The 15,610-nt window shown below is 33.8% G+C and overlaps 1 protein-coding gene across 2 annotated transcripts in view; it reads right to left on the bottom strand.

Annotated features, from left to right (window-relative positions):
• Positions 1-15,610, bottom strand: part of LOC118745604 — a 161,511-nt gene that overhangs the window by 72,588 nt on the left and 73,313 nt on the right. The gene's annotated exons all lie outside the window — the stretch shown is intronic.

Raw genomic sequence — 15,610 nt, 5'->3', positions numbered from 1 at the left:
TATATATACCAATAATTTGAAAAATTTAAAAAGTTGTTACCAAAAATGTCAATATAATAAAAAAAAAACATTGCTCAAATTACTCGAAAAAACTCGAATTGCTCGAGCTCATGCTCGAAAATTTTCGAGTAATGAGCATTGAACAAGTGTGCGAGTACTCGCTGCTCATATACCCGGGCTGTTTGAAAATGTGGGAACAAAATCGAGAGCTCTGGTTTAAAGTAATTTCAGAAGCATAGTTATCCGTGTAACCAGGGGCGAAATTTAAACGTTCCAGAATTTTAGAGTTAACGAAACTGTAGGCATCCGATTTCTGTTAGCCTGATTTCCGTCTATGTTCCAGCAGTTCTTCCTGCAAAGTCAACAGGCATTATATCCAGCATAGCATTAAGCGTACGAGTGGCGGTACCAGTAATGCCAATGGAAACAGTGCTTTGTACTCTCTCTAGCTGCCTAACTAGTGTAGCTCTCTCTAGAGGAATCCATCGCCCGAGATATCCATACCACATAAGGGGTTTGCCTATGGTGTTTTAAGGCTAAGAAATTACTTTGGACGAGAGACCTCATCTCTTACCAATAGCTAGGAAATATAAAGCAAAAAGTGAAGAAGGTAATTTTTTCTTCAAAGTCAATTTTTTACGACTGCTTCCTATCTGGAATGAAACCCTATCAGAAAATTCAAGCGAACACCTCGTATAAATTTTTTTTTAAGCCAATAATTTTTATTCAAAAAAATTTTTTATTATAGCTTAAAATTATTGTAACCAATAGAGGTAAGTTGTACAAAAACACATAAATCGAAGTTCACAAAAGTTGATATAAAACTATTCGTCGACTTATGAACTTATTACTACACATGTTTTTTTCCGGGGAGGAAGCATCACCCCGTCCTATCGTTATGCACCGTTCCTCCCTTGGTACCACCGTCAAGTATTTCGTCCGGATAATACCACTGTGTGACTACTAAAGTTATACCGCTCAAAATCTGGACTTTCATAGGTTGAGCCTTATAATTTTTCGTAACCTAACTTCTGTTTATCCGATCAAAAGTATTTACAGTGCGTACACGGTAACCGCAACTTTCTACACGTGCAAGGCTTTGAAACAAAAAATTTCAACTTTATAAGTGCAACTGCAAAACAATTTAACCTCAATACCTATAACTCCCTTTGTTTATTCATGCCACACTTACTAGTATTCTGGAAAAACTAAAAAGTGGTGTTTCAGTTAAAGTGATGTGTAAAATAAACAAATCAACTGTTATCAGAAGTATTCAAAATGAAAGCAAGTGCAAAGATAAAAAATATAGAAACAGGACTTGGGAAACGGCAAACCTTAAAACAGTGCGAGTACCCAAAAATGATTTACACAAATGGTTTTGTTTTGAGAGAAAGTACAATGTTCCCATATCTGTCCAGTTTGTAACAGCTAAGTCAGCAAGTTACATAAACATAACCAACGGAATCTTTTGCCAGACAAGACATACATTGCTGATGGGTCTGGTCCAATCCTAGCTTGAGCAAATGCATCTGAGATGCAAGCGATTTTGTCCGAGTCCAAAACAGTACGTCAGTCGTTTCACTTCCTTGCCAACTGACGCGGTAAATGTCAGGTGAAGCTAAGTCCTTCTCCAATTGGTCCTTCAATCACAGTGCGGGCCTTCATCTTCCACCATCGCGACCCGCGTTGAATACTTTCAGTGCTGATGCGTTTCGGTCCATTCGTACGACATGACCAAGCCAGCGTAGCCATTGTATTTGACTCGCTGCACTATATCCATGCCGTTGTAAAGCTCATAGAGCTCATGTTCCATCGTCTGCGGTACTTGCTGTCGCCAATGCGTAACGGCCCATAAATTTTTCGGAGAATCTTTCTCTCGAAAATTCCAAGAGCCGTCTCATCAGATGTTTTCATTGTCATTAACGCTTATGTTCTGACTATTGTGAGATGACCGGAAATACTTCGTTTTTTCCTCGTTCACCATGAGACCCACACGCTTTGCTTCTCGTTCTAGTTCCGAAAAGGCAGCGGTTCAGTTATGCGACTCTTATTATCTTCTCCAACATCAGATTAAAGATATCATTCGAAAGGGAGTAACCTTGTTTGGTATCACATGGCTAGGAGAGACCCTTATCAATTCTGACGGAGCTGGTGGTATTGCTCAACGTCATTTTACACAGCCGTCTTAGTTTTGCGGGGATACAAAATTCAGACATCACGAAATAAAGACAACTTATTTTCCAGCTGACGAAAGCGGTTTTGAAATCCAAGCACTGGAATTCCTGGCGTCGGACATGCACCTTATTAGCTTCTCAGCATCGTATCGTACCGTCAAATCCAGCAAGTTTGTTATTTTTCATTAGCATACTCGCTATTCATACCTTCTCGTGGTCAGACGCTGAGACATGGACTCCATCGTCTTCGACTGGGGGCTCAGGTTCGTCTCCTCCACTACTTTCAGTGCTGCTGCCAACCAAGGGGTTGAAAAGTATTCGCGCGAAGTCGATCAGCCACAGCCTGTTATCGGACGTTTCGTCGTGGAGGCTGAATTTTCCGACAGTGGCGCCAAAGATCCCTTCCTTGCCCACCTTGGCATTAAAATCGCCGAGCACGATTTTGGCATTGTTTCGGGGCAGCGCTCATATGTACGCTCCAAGTGCTCATAGAAGAGTTCCTTGCACGCCTCGTCCTTCTCTTCTGACGGGGCATGGGCGCAGATGAGCGAGATGTTGAAGAATCTCGCTTTGATGCGGATTGTGGCTAGATGTTCGTCCACTGGAGTGGACGCCAGTCAGTGTTGCGAGTAACAGGTTTAATGAAATCCCGTTCAAATATAACCTAAATCCCGTTTTATACTAAAGTTATAATAGAAATCCCGCGCTATATTTAACTATTACACATAAAATGCTTTCGGATGAAAAAACACAAGCATGTACATTAGGGTGGTCCAAAAAAAGTTTAAATTGAAAAACGTTTAAATAAACAATTGGGCATTATTCTCTGAAGTCTTCTGAAGAGAAGCAGAGTTTTCAGATTGAAAAATTTTGATTTCCATGGATTCTATGCCATTTCTACGAAAAGTCTTTTTTTCCCCATACAAAATACATGGGAAACTTTGAGCGCTTTGAGCGACCTCTAAATATATTTTGATTTTAAAATAAAAAAAACATGGGTATATTTTTTTCGGTATAGAACAATCCTAGGGGGTGAGAGCATTAAATTTCCGATTTTACTTTTCTCCCATACATTTTTGGACCACCCTAATGTACATACATAGATATTATTATTATTATAATTATTATTATTATTTATTTATTACAGCTCTCTTGAGCCTAATTCATTACAATATATGTAGACTTAACCTAGTTATTTAATATTACATTGCTTAAGCCTAATAAAATCATTTGGAAGGGCATTCATACATGGCAATTACAAGATGAAATTACGGAACAATAGTAAACGGAAAACAGATATAAAGTAATACATTACATTATATTGGGATAGATTTACAAAAGTCAAACAACTTTCTTTTAAACTCATTGATGTTTTTACATTGCTTGACAGTATTTGGTAATTCATTATAACTTTTAAGACCCTTGTAATAAATATTACATTTATCAGATTCGCTTTTTAACATGGGTAAATTGAAGTAATTTTTCTTACGTGTATCTTTATTGTGTACATTGCTGCCATACTTTAAGTTAATCTTTAGGTATTCTGGTAAATTATCTTCAATAATGTTTTTAACAAATTTCATCGTATAATAAAAGTGCTGTTGTTTCACACTTAGCCAACCAAGGGCTGATAACATGTCTCTAATGGGCGTGTCATATCGTTTTCGAAGAATGAATCTCATTGCTTGGTTCTGTTGTTTCTGCAATTTATAAATTTGGCTATCATTCATTATGAAGAAAATTGTTGGACAATAATTGAGGAGAGGTTTTATTAATGATCCATATACCATTATTTTATATTTCCTTTTCAGTAATTTGCAAGTACGCCGCATAAAGTACATTTTTTTTGCTATTTTGCGTACGGTATAGTCAATATGATCATTGAACTGTAGCTTCTCATCAATTTTTATACCCAAGTACGTAAAGCTCCGCACCCTTTCTATTTTTTGTTGGTTTATGTTTAAACTACGAAGTTCATGCATATCAATATTTCTTCTGGATATGACCATGTATTTGGTTTTACTTACATTTATTTTAAGTTTGTTTGAACATAGCCAATTATATATTTTATTTAAGTCATCTTGTAGTTTTGAAACAATATCAGTAATATGGTCACCACTTAACATGATTAACGTGTCATCAGCGAAAAGATTAATATCACAATATTTAATACCGTTGGCAATATCATTTATGTATATATTAAATAATATAGGTGCTAGCACTGAGCCTTGAGGTCGACCAACCACTATACTTCTTTTGTCAGATACCGACGATCCAATCTGTGTTCTCTGGTAACGATTTGTAATAAGACTTTGAAACCATTTTAGCTCAACGCCCCGTTTCCCTTAGTTATTTAGAAGTAACTCTTGATCGATGGTCTCAAATGCGCGCTTTAAGTCTAAGAAGACGGCAACTATGTATTTACTTATGCTCAATTCTTCTTTCCAGCGAGCTAATACTAAGTTTAGTGCAGTTTCACACGAGTGCCTTTTCCTAAAAACAGACTCTTGTGGCATTAATATTTTAATAGTTTCTAAATATTCTATTAGTTGTTTTTTAACTACCGTTTCAAGAATTTTTTCATCACTAGGCAACGTATTAATTGGTCTCAGTCGGCTCTGATTGTGTTCTTGACTTTCTCAATTGGCACAACAATAGATGTTTTCCAGTGATCAGGAACAACACCATATTTTAGGCTTTCATTAATTAACTGCGTGTAAAAGTACCCTGTATATGTTATAGAGTCTTTTATGACTCCCTCAGATAATAGTTTTTTTCCTCCAATTTTATTTTTAAAACCACTGACAATTTCAAGCACTTCATCGGTTTCCATTTCTATAAATTTAAAGTTATGTGTGCAATTTGGAGTCGTAAAGGATTCTTTTTTACCAGGTTCTATATTTGAGGTAATTGCAATAATGGCGTTTATTTCCTTTGACATACTTATGCAATTTTTTAGATGCTTCCACATTGATTTTCTATCTCCAATATTAACTGTTATTTTATGCTCCAAGTATTTAACCTTTTTAACCTTTACCATCCTCTTGTATCTACGTTTGATTGTATTATAGTCACTCCAGGCCCCTGTTTCTAATGCTATCCTGTAAAGATTATACTTTTGTTTATTAAGGTTTGCTAATATTAAGGTATGCAATATACATAGGAATTATACGGACCATTCCACGTCAAAACGCATGCAGCTCCGCCCAAAAATTTTAAGGTCAACTAGACGAACTATTGAAACCTAAAGTGAATCCATTCCAACTTATTCAAATTTTCTGTGAAATATTATCGAAGTCTTCGAAGAATCGAAGAATCTTTAGAAAAACCATAATTTCCGAAATTGTCTATTAATTTTTATAAAGGTGCTTAGTTCCACTCGTAGCGACTAAACGAGACTGTATTCTTTTGATATTTTGCCAAAAAATGTTGTAAAAGTGGAAAAAATAATAAAAATTGGTGTACATTTCAGAGGGACCTAAAAATTTTCCATATATTTGCAATATGCTCACAAAACTTATTATTTCTTTAAATAGTATAAGTATCAGAGTGTCCAGATTTGGCGATTTCGCGCCAATTTGGCGATTTTTTTTTGGATATATGCGCGTAAAAATTTAGGAAATCGCCATTGGCGATTTTTGGCGGTTTTTTCCCCTTAAATAAATGTTTCCGAATTATAAAAATATACAAAACATAGTTTTCCACGATAATTTTACAGAAGAGGCTAATGAACTGCGTGATAAACTTGACTCAACAATCATATTAAAAGACTGTCAAAAATTTTTCATCACCCTATTCGAAGAACTTTTGAAACGATTACCTAGTCAATTAAATACTTTTAAAAAAGCTTGATTTTGTCACCAGAAAAGTACGTGAATCACAAGATGGCGAGTTTCAGGGACCTGCCAACAGGGTGGGCAAAAACTCGGAGTTCGAGCGAGCGAGCGAGCAAACTCCTACTCAATGCCTCGCAGGCAACGAGGCGCTCGCAGCTCGTACTCGTAGCAGCAATGAGGCGAGGCACGAGAAGTTTGGCTTGCTCGGCAAACGAGCGAGCGCTGCTGGTTTGATCGCGCTCCTATTAAACGAGCGAGCCTGTTGTGTGTTGCCTCGCTCGCAGTGCGAGGCGAGTAGCTATCTGTATACTCGCTCTGCTAGGTAAGACGAGTGAGCGAGGAGCGAGCGCTTCGTGTGTGCTATACATACGGTGACCATAAATATATTTTGAAAATGCAGGACAATTTTTCAAAAAATTTACCTACATATAATTGCGTAGTATAAAAATAACAAAAATATACTACATATATACTTTCCTCGACATTTGAATAGCGCACCCCTTTTTTGATTTTCTACCATAGAAAGTATGCTTGTCAAAATTTTTATATGGAAGAAAATGCGCAGCACCGTCAACAAAAAAATTTGTCGCCCCTATGTTTATTTTTTTTTTTTAATTTTCAAAAAATTTTAAAATGGGATGTAGACGTAGAATGTGCTATATTTGTATAAAAAGTTAATGAATATTAAACAAACAAAAGGAAAACTGTACCTACTAAGTATTAAAAGGATGCGCTATTCAAATTCCAATTCCAATTTTAAACATTAAATATAAATCACATTTGCTTCATTGGTATTAATCTTTTAGTAATGAATATTTACAAAATTATAATAAGGCATATTACATATTACTTTACACGAAATATGAACCTCTGTAAAGCAAATTGTTTAGGCAAACTTTGGGTCGTTGAACACGAAAAAAATATCCATGGTTTCAAAGAAGTGTTTTCGAGATTTGTTCGAAAAACGTATTTTTAGTACTTTTTCAGTTATTCCTCAATATCTCATGAAACGACCAACAGTTCGAAAGTATTGATGGGCTGTTTGCAAAAATATATATTTTTTGTGCAGATTGTGTTCCGTAACATCTACATTTCTTATCAGATTTTCATTTACTGTAAAAAGAAAATGATTGAAATTTCAATTTTTCGATTTTGGTCGCTTGTAACACTAATAATTTTCATCGAAATCGGCAAAGTAATATATTTTTGTAAGAGGACTGTAGGTCGCTTATGTTGATTGGATATTTTTTTCATGAGATATTGACGAATAGGTCCGAAATGCACCAAAACACGTTTTTCGAAAAAATTACGAAAACGCTTGTTTGAAAAGAAAATTGGCTTGGAAAATATTTTTTTTCTTAAGCGATTACCACAAAACTTATAGAACAGTGTTATCGATATATTTGATGATGGTCTTCAATTTCTCGTCATCCATTGTCCATAACCGTACAATATTTAGAACGCATTGACTAGTTGAACCTTCAAAACCAGCTTACCCTTATGTAGTTATCAATTAGTTATCGACACTGCTTTTATTTCGATTAGGAAAAGTTAATTTTAAAATATCGAAGAAAATGCGGGACAAAGGCAGGACACTTGGAAAAAATCAGTACATTTTGGGGGTTTTCTGTTTTGAAAAACTACGCAGGACAGACCTTTAAATAACAGTACGGTCCTGCAAAAAACGGAACGGATGGTCACCGTAGCTATACAACACATGCATTTTTGTGCATAAGTGTGGGAATGTACATATGTCAATAGATTATGTACGAAAGTATATGCATATAAATACGTGAATATTATATTAGGGAATCATTTAAAACAACAAATAAAATGTATTTCATACATAAGCTTAGATTATGGAATTAAATATTTTTTAGAGTTATATACATACATATATAACATGCATATTTATATACGTATGTATGTATTTATATATGCACATATGCATGTATTTTGTCTTTACAGAGAAAAGTAAGTAATGAAGATATTATAATCGTTTGTACCGCAAAAACAAAAAAAAAACAAGTAAGCACTTGTTAACAAAATAGTTTACTGCTTGTAGCAGTTATGCTGTATACCTGAATGAAATATAATCCTTGGTGAAAAAATTTATTTGTGGCCTGTTGTTCAAGGACATATGTATGTACATATGTATGTATGGATATGTAGAAATGGGAAAATTTGCGTAAACAAAGAATAGAGGCCGGTTCACATACAACTTGGCGTTGCATTGGCGTTGAATTTCAAAGCAGCCGTCCACAAAGTCAACGCGAAAGTTCTATGTGGACCAGCCTTAATTATCAAATACTGTTTAACACCCCAAATAGTAGTTTGTATTATATTACATACGTACATATGTATGTATGGGGACTAAACCAGGAATATTCATTTGAAAATGCTAATGTCCTACTCATTTATGAAAGGAAAGACAAAATAATCATTTTGATAAATATTATATTCTCATTTATACATATGTAATATAGTTACTTAGCCGAATTACTTAGTAATTACTTGTATGTAAGAATACAAAGACAAATTATTTATCAGAAGCATTGCCCCTTACACATTGAAAAAAGATAATAAAAGCTCTCAAAAAAGCAAATCGCTACAGCGAAAAAAGGGTTTGAAAAACCGCATAAAATGATACCTAAGAGTATAAGTTGAAATTTTATAAGAAATTATTGAACATTAAAAAAAATTATACCTATATAGATATGCATGCACATTTGACTGCATCATCAAAAAAAAGTTGCGGTTTTTCCGCCGGGATTACTAAATTTATTATATTTTAAGACGTCCACCAAAATATTTCGTAAACTATTAAGATTTAAGTGAGCTGGACCGATTTGAATATACCTCCAAAAATGAAGTTTTTTATGAATAAAAATAGTTTCTTAAAGAACTTTTTGAAAAAAGTCCCCTCAGATGACAAATTAGAATAAGCTCAAAAAGTCTGCATAAAAATATTTAAAAATCTTTTCAACGGAATCGTAAGAATGAGATTTTTGATGCAGTTTTTTTTACTTTTTTCAAAGATTGATTTTGGGAAAACTTGAATAACTGGGCCAAAAATGTTCTGATTCAGACTTATGGGATCTCAGTAGAAAGGTATTTGCACACCGTTTTTATTTCTGGCCAAAAGAAACGTCATTCGTGTCCCATCTTTTTTTTCAAATACCAAAACATCTTAATTCAACTTTGAATGAGGTTCATTTCTCCTACCTTTCTCTTCCATCCTTTGAATAAGTTTATTAGCAAACAAATGAAAAGGGTGAAAAAATACCTTTCCAATGACACCTCTTAAGTCTAAATCGGAAGAGTTTAGGTTCAGTTATTCAAGTTTTTTTTATACCAATCTTTGAAAAATGTTAAAAAAGCATCATCATTACGATTCCGTAAAAATTTTTATATATATATATATATAATATTATTATTATTTTTATATTTTTATGCAAATATTTTAAGCTTAAACCGTTTTGTCATTTGAGGGAATTTTTTCAAAAAAAATCTTTAAGAAACTATTTTTGTTCATAAAAAAAAACCATTTATGGAGGTATTTTCAAATCGGTCCAGCTCACTTAAATCTTAATATTTTTCCGAAATATTTTGGTGGACGTCTTAAAATATAGAAGATTTTATAATTCCAATGGAAAAATAGTACCGATTTTTTTTGTATGGGGAGTGATGCAGTCTAATGCACATATGTGCCTACCTAGTAGATAAAACAGGTCAAAATAGCACGCATCTATTATTCTGTGCATGAGAATATATACATAAATAAATAAATACATATGTGTATATATATATGTATATTAGGGCGGGTCAATTTGTATGGATCGATTTTTTTCGACATTGTTCCTAGCATATTCGGATTCTTTATAAAATTCTAAGAAAAAAATTCCTCCAGACCATAGCTATAAAGTCAATTTCGAGCCTGCGCATTTTTAAAAGAAGATATCTTATATATAAAAATGAATTGCTGTTCGTTAGCCTCGCTAAGACTCGAACACAGCTTGACCGATTTGAATATTTTTATTTTTTTGGTTTGTTTTTTATAATATCCGGATGGTTAAAACCAGAAAAAATAGAGAGTTGCCACCTTTTTAAAAATTTCAATATAAGTAAATTAATTACATAAATTAGATATTGCAATATGGGTGTCAAAAGAAAGAGGTTATGAAGGCTTACAGGCGAAAATATTTTTGAGGGGGGTTGCCACCTGTTTCAAAATTTAATTAAATGAAATTGATAAGATAAATTAAATATTGCAATATGGGTATCAAATTAAAAAGGCTTAAGAAGGCTTACTACTGAAAATATTTTTGAGTCGAGTTGCCACCAATTTCGAAAATTTAATTCAATTAAGTTAATACGATAAAGTATGTATTATAATATAGGTGTCGAACGAAAAGTATTTGAAAAATTATTGATTAAGAAATATTTTCTATAGGCCTGCCCCCTACCTGAGCGGTAAAAACTAAAAGCCATACTCGCAAATATTATTCAAAGTTTTTGAGGCTCGCATCAATGTGGAATACTGTAACTCCGTCAAGTTAGTGTTTATTGATGGCAAACAAAGTACTATCATGTTTGGCAATGATATCACCCCATCGAACAATGCACTTAGCCTCGATACAAAAAGAGAATCAAAGCCGAAGTATTAGCCGAAGCATTTCATACAAATGTTCCACAATTGAACTAACAAAAAAATATGGCCTACGACTCATTTATAGAAGCTGTGGACACTGGAGTAAAATTTAAACAAAAAAACAAAACCGACTTCAATTCTCATATACAAATTTAAGAGTGCCGTTATTTTCTTCATGGCCCAATTATCGGATCTACACTCAATTAGTAGGAGACTACCTCTGAGGAACCACCTTTCCTATCAAAAAGAATTATAGAAAACGGATAACGTAGTCCAAAGTTACGCGGTAACATACATAAAAACATATTCAGACGAATTGATAAAATATGCAGATTAATATTTAATAAAGTGTTACGGATATATTTTTTTTAATACAAACCTGTGCTTGGGAGTTTATTGATACGAAAAATTAATTTCTGATATCTATTTTTTATTTAAAGAACCGCAAGATTGCACTACAAAGCAAATTACATATATTTTTCTATTGTAACGGGAGAAGTTACTGTATGTATTTTTTTATATGTACAGTGTCGAACAAAAGTTTTGGCACAGTAAATTTTCGCATTACATATATGCAAAATTTTTAATTTATTTCCGATAATTTTTTATAAAAACATAGTTCATACTACACTAAAACACATAAAAATCAAATGTGCAAACTTTGTGAAAAACTCAGGAAAATTCAATAAATCAGCGTACTAATTTGCAATTTTATATTCAGATTTTCAAGCAACTTCAAACCTGCACTTTGATAAACTAAAATTGAATGGATTATTAAACTGCATACTTGGAATTTTTCTAAAAAATACTTTGCCTATATTGCGAAAAGTTTACTGTGCCAATACTTTTGTTCGTTACTGTAAGTAAATAAACCCTTAACTTTAAAAAACCAAAAAAAAATTTACAATATTTCAAAATTATTTTTCGAATCATAAATTTTTTTATGATTAACAATGTATTTATATTTTTTTTGGTTTAGATCCTTTTTGATTTCAACACGAGGCATCTTTTTTCTAGTTTCTATTGTCACAGCCATAACTCCCTCTCTATTTTTATCATTTCCATTAGCATTTTTCCTAATTACAAGTAGAGCTTTATACAACTTTATAACACCAAATGTTTATCAAGCTTGGGTTTTTATGTTATCCGGGCTGGCTTATTAATTTAGCCAGAGAATATGTTTTCTTTATTAAGTTTACCCAGTTACCCATTTTAAACTGCTACCTGTACTGTATCAGCGTTTAAAACTTGTTAAATTTTTATTTAAAATTTTCGGTAAGGAATAAGCGAGTGGATGAAAAATATATAAACCGTAAGAACGGCCCATATATATGTATACGAAAGAATACACACATGCGACGACTCTAGCCATTGTGTGTCACTCCTTTAAGTTATAGTTATTTTTTTCTTATTGTATTAAAAACAAGTAAGAAAGTCTAAGTTCGGGCTGAGCCGATCATTAAATACCCGGCGCAAGTATTAAATATATGTTTTTCACCTTTCCGAAAGCTACCGCTACATGGTAAACCGGGGTGTATCCATTTTGAGTAAATTAGCGTCCTTCAATTTCGAAATATTGAAGTTTCAAGCATTTCTGAAATTTACTGTTATATGAAAAGCGGCCGTAATTTTAGTCCGAATTCAATAATATTCAACGTTTTGCTTCTACGTGGCAAGCACAATACCCACACCGAGTTTGGTACAAATTGGTAGAACGGTTACCGAGATACATATATGTGATCATAAGTAGGCGGTGCCACGCCCATTTTTCAAAATTTTATCATAAACGTATTTCTTGGTAAAGAATTGTTGCAAGCATCAATTTTGAATAAATTAGCTTCAATAATTACTGATTTATCGAAGACTTCGTATTTCTCTAAATTACCGTTATATGGGATGTGGGCGTGGTTATTGTCGAATTTTAAAAATTTTCGGCCATTTCGTATATTATACCAAGGTTAACAACTGTGCTATGTTTGGAAGAAATTGGTGCAGCGGTTACCAAGATATACACATGTAACCATAAGTGGGCGTGGCTACGCCCATTTTCCAAAAATTTATAATATTCTTATTTTTCGTCTAAAACTTATTGTAAATATCAATTTTGAGTGAATAATCTTCAGTAGTTACTAAAATATCGCAGTTTTCGTATTTCTGAAAACTACCGTTATATGGGAGGTAGGCGTGGTTATTGTCCGATTTTGTCCATTTTCAATACCGTCCGTCCTACGCCCGAAAGAAGTGCACATACCAAGTTTCGTTAAGATATCTCAATTTTTACTCGAGTTATCGTGTGCACAGACGGACGGACAGACGGACGGACAGACAGTCACCGCTTAATCGATTTCTCTTTTCATCCTGACCATTTATGTATACATTTGTCTATATCTATCTCGATTCGTTTTGCCTGTTACAAACAACCGTTATGTGAACAAAGTTATAATACCCTTGTGCACAAGTGCGCTCGGGTATAAAAATAACGTTCGTAACACTTTAGTAAATATTAATCCGTATATTAACTGAGTATATATTAAAGACTAGAAGATGACACGGTGAACTTCATATCATCTATAATTTATTTGAATTTAACTTTGATCAATTATAACAAATCTTCAAAATGCAATACAATGAGATTAATACTGCCTGCTGTTATAACTGATAAAAGATTCCACACCTATAAGATGTGCCACGCCCCTTTTTACAAACTCATTTATATACATATATCTTTCCATAAGCACCTACCATAGGTATCTGTGCATCTCAAATTTCGAGTTCATGTGACTATAATTCCGAAGTTAGAGCTGATTAAAAATTTTCACTATGGGAGGTATCCCTCATCCCCCTTCCCCCCTTGGCGAGTTTAAATTTTTTTACCCTATTATAGGTCCAGGAGTCATGGCAATATTTTGGCAAAATTTTATTCGATTCTGTACATCCGTTCAGGATGGTACATACACACATACATACTTCCACAAATATATAGTAGATTTGCTTTGAAGCGCCATCTTGCGGTTCTTTAAATAAAAAATAGATATCAGAAATTAATTTTTCGTATCACAAAACTCCCGAGCACAACTCTTTATTACAAAAAAAAAAAACATTCCTAATACTTTAGTAAATATTAATCTGATTATGGACTTAGTATTAATTAAAAATATTTTCTTTTAAAATTGCGCAGGCTCGAAATTGATTTTAGAGCTATGGTCTAAAGGGTTTTTTTTCTTAGAATTTTATGTAGAATCCGAATCTCCTAGGAACGATGTCGAAAAAAAAAATTGACCCGCCCTAATGTATATACATATCTGCATGTGTGCGTACAATCCTTTACTCGAAATTCTTAGTTAATACAATTTTTATCCCATACATTTTTGCGGACCAAACCACCCGCTTGCCTGTCTAATCTGCTTGCCTTATTTGCCTCGGTTGTTTACTCGTCTCGGTCGTCTGATGCTGCAAATGAGTGCCTCGCTCGTTTGCTCGCCTCGCTCGTCTGCTGCTGTAAATGAGTGCCTTGCTCGCAACAACGCCCTCGCGAGGGCAGAGATAATGAGGTCCTCGTTTGCTTGCCGCTCTACTCTTGCGCTGCCCTCGTTTGCTTACACGCTCGCTGGCTGCTCAGCGCGTGCAGAGTAAACTAACGAGCGAGCGAACGGCTAAAATGAGGCCAATCCGAACCCTGCCTGCCAATTCACTATTTAACTTCGAAGGAAAGAAAAGCAGCGGAAACTGAATATTTAAATCCTTTAACTTTCCCACGGAAAAACTTTTCTCAGAACCATTCCATCCGACTCTGCAGAATTTTGGATAATTGCTTGCGGAGTGAAAACCGCAACAGGCAATAAAATGTTTGGAAATATAAGTAAATTCATTTTATTATCCTTGCCGCACTTACATGCTTTGTTGACCGCGTTTTTTCCGTAATGAATTCAACAAAAACTAAGATTCGAAATAGGATGACGTTGGAAAGCCTTAATTCAATAGTTCGAATAAAGTGTAATATGAAGGATAATAGTTTCTGCTGCAAAACGTTTCCAATATCAAACAGTATGTTATCAAGGTTGAGTAGCTCAATATATGACAACAACAGAAATGTAAATCATTCAGACACTATGGCTGCGTTTCTTTATACATTCCGGATAATCCCATTTCACAGCCGGAATAAACAGAATGCTTTTGAGATATACGTCAACATATCATCAGGAACGTTCTTAAGAATAAATAAACAAAAAAGTCTATTCCAAACGTTCAGAATGAATAAAGAAATTCAGCCTATATGTTCAAACATCTTTGAACATGTATGCATACAGAATAATAAAACTGAACATAAAAAAATATACGTACCATAATACTTATTGACACACAGAAAATACAGTCCACTTTAGAATAGAAGATAAGTAAAATACATAAACATGAAAAATAAATAAATAAATAAATAAATAAATTGTAACACATTTAACTGTCAATATTTTGTACACAACCGTAATAAGATATCAATGCGTTGATCTCTTTTAATCTAATGTTCGCGCATAAAAATGCATACACCCATACATGCATTAGAAAATGCATTGATATTATTTGCATGTACACATATAGCCGACGCAAATGCAAGCATTAAAATTAAAATTATGATAAGACCAAAGCGGTTGTTTGTAAATAGTGCATACCAAAACAACATGTACATACACATACATACATATGTATTTACAATTAGTTAAGGAAAATAGAATTAGTATTTGTAAATAAAAGGAGAATATTTAATAAACAGATCAGAATCGTAAAGACTCTCAAATAACACTCTTCTTCTTCTTCTGTATTTTATTTTGTATGCTTTACTTCCTCCCACCAGCGGTAAGGGGTAAAGCATTTAACACTCTTTATTCTTCTTTCTTTATTAAAATTTTACTTCCCCCCACCAGCAGTAAGGGGTAAAACTTTTAATATTGAAAGTA

Source organism: Rhagoletis pomonella, unplaced genomic scaffold (genome assembly GCF_013731165.1).
Source record: "Rhagoletis pomonella isolate Grant_MI unplaced genomic scaffold, Rhpom_1.0 Rhpom_scaffold_00009, whole genome shotgun sequence".
NCBI lineage: Eukaryota > Metazoa > Arthropoda > Insecta > Diptera > Tephritidae > Rhagoletis > Rhagoletis pomonella.
This window is presented reverse-complemented; position numbering and strand designations above follow the sequence as displayed.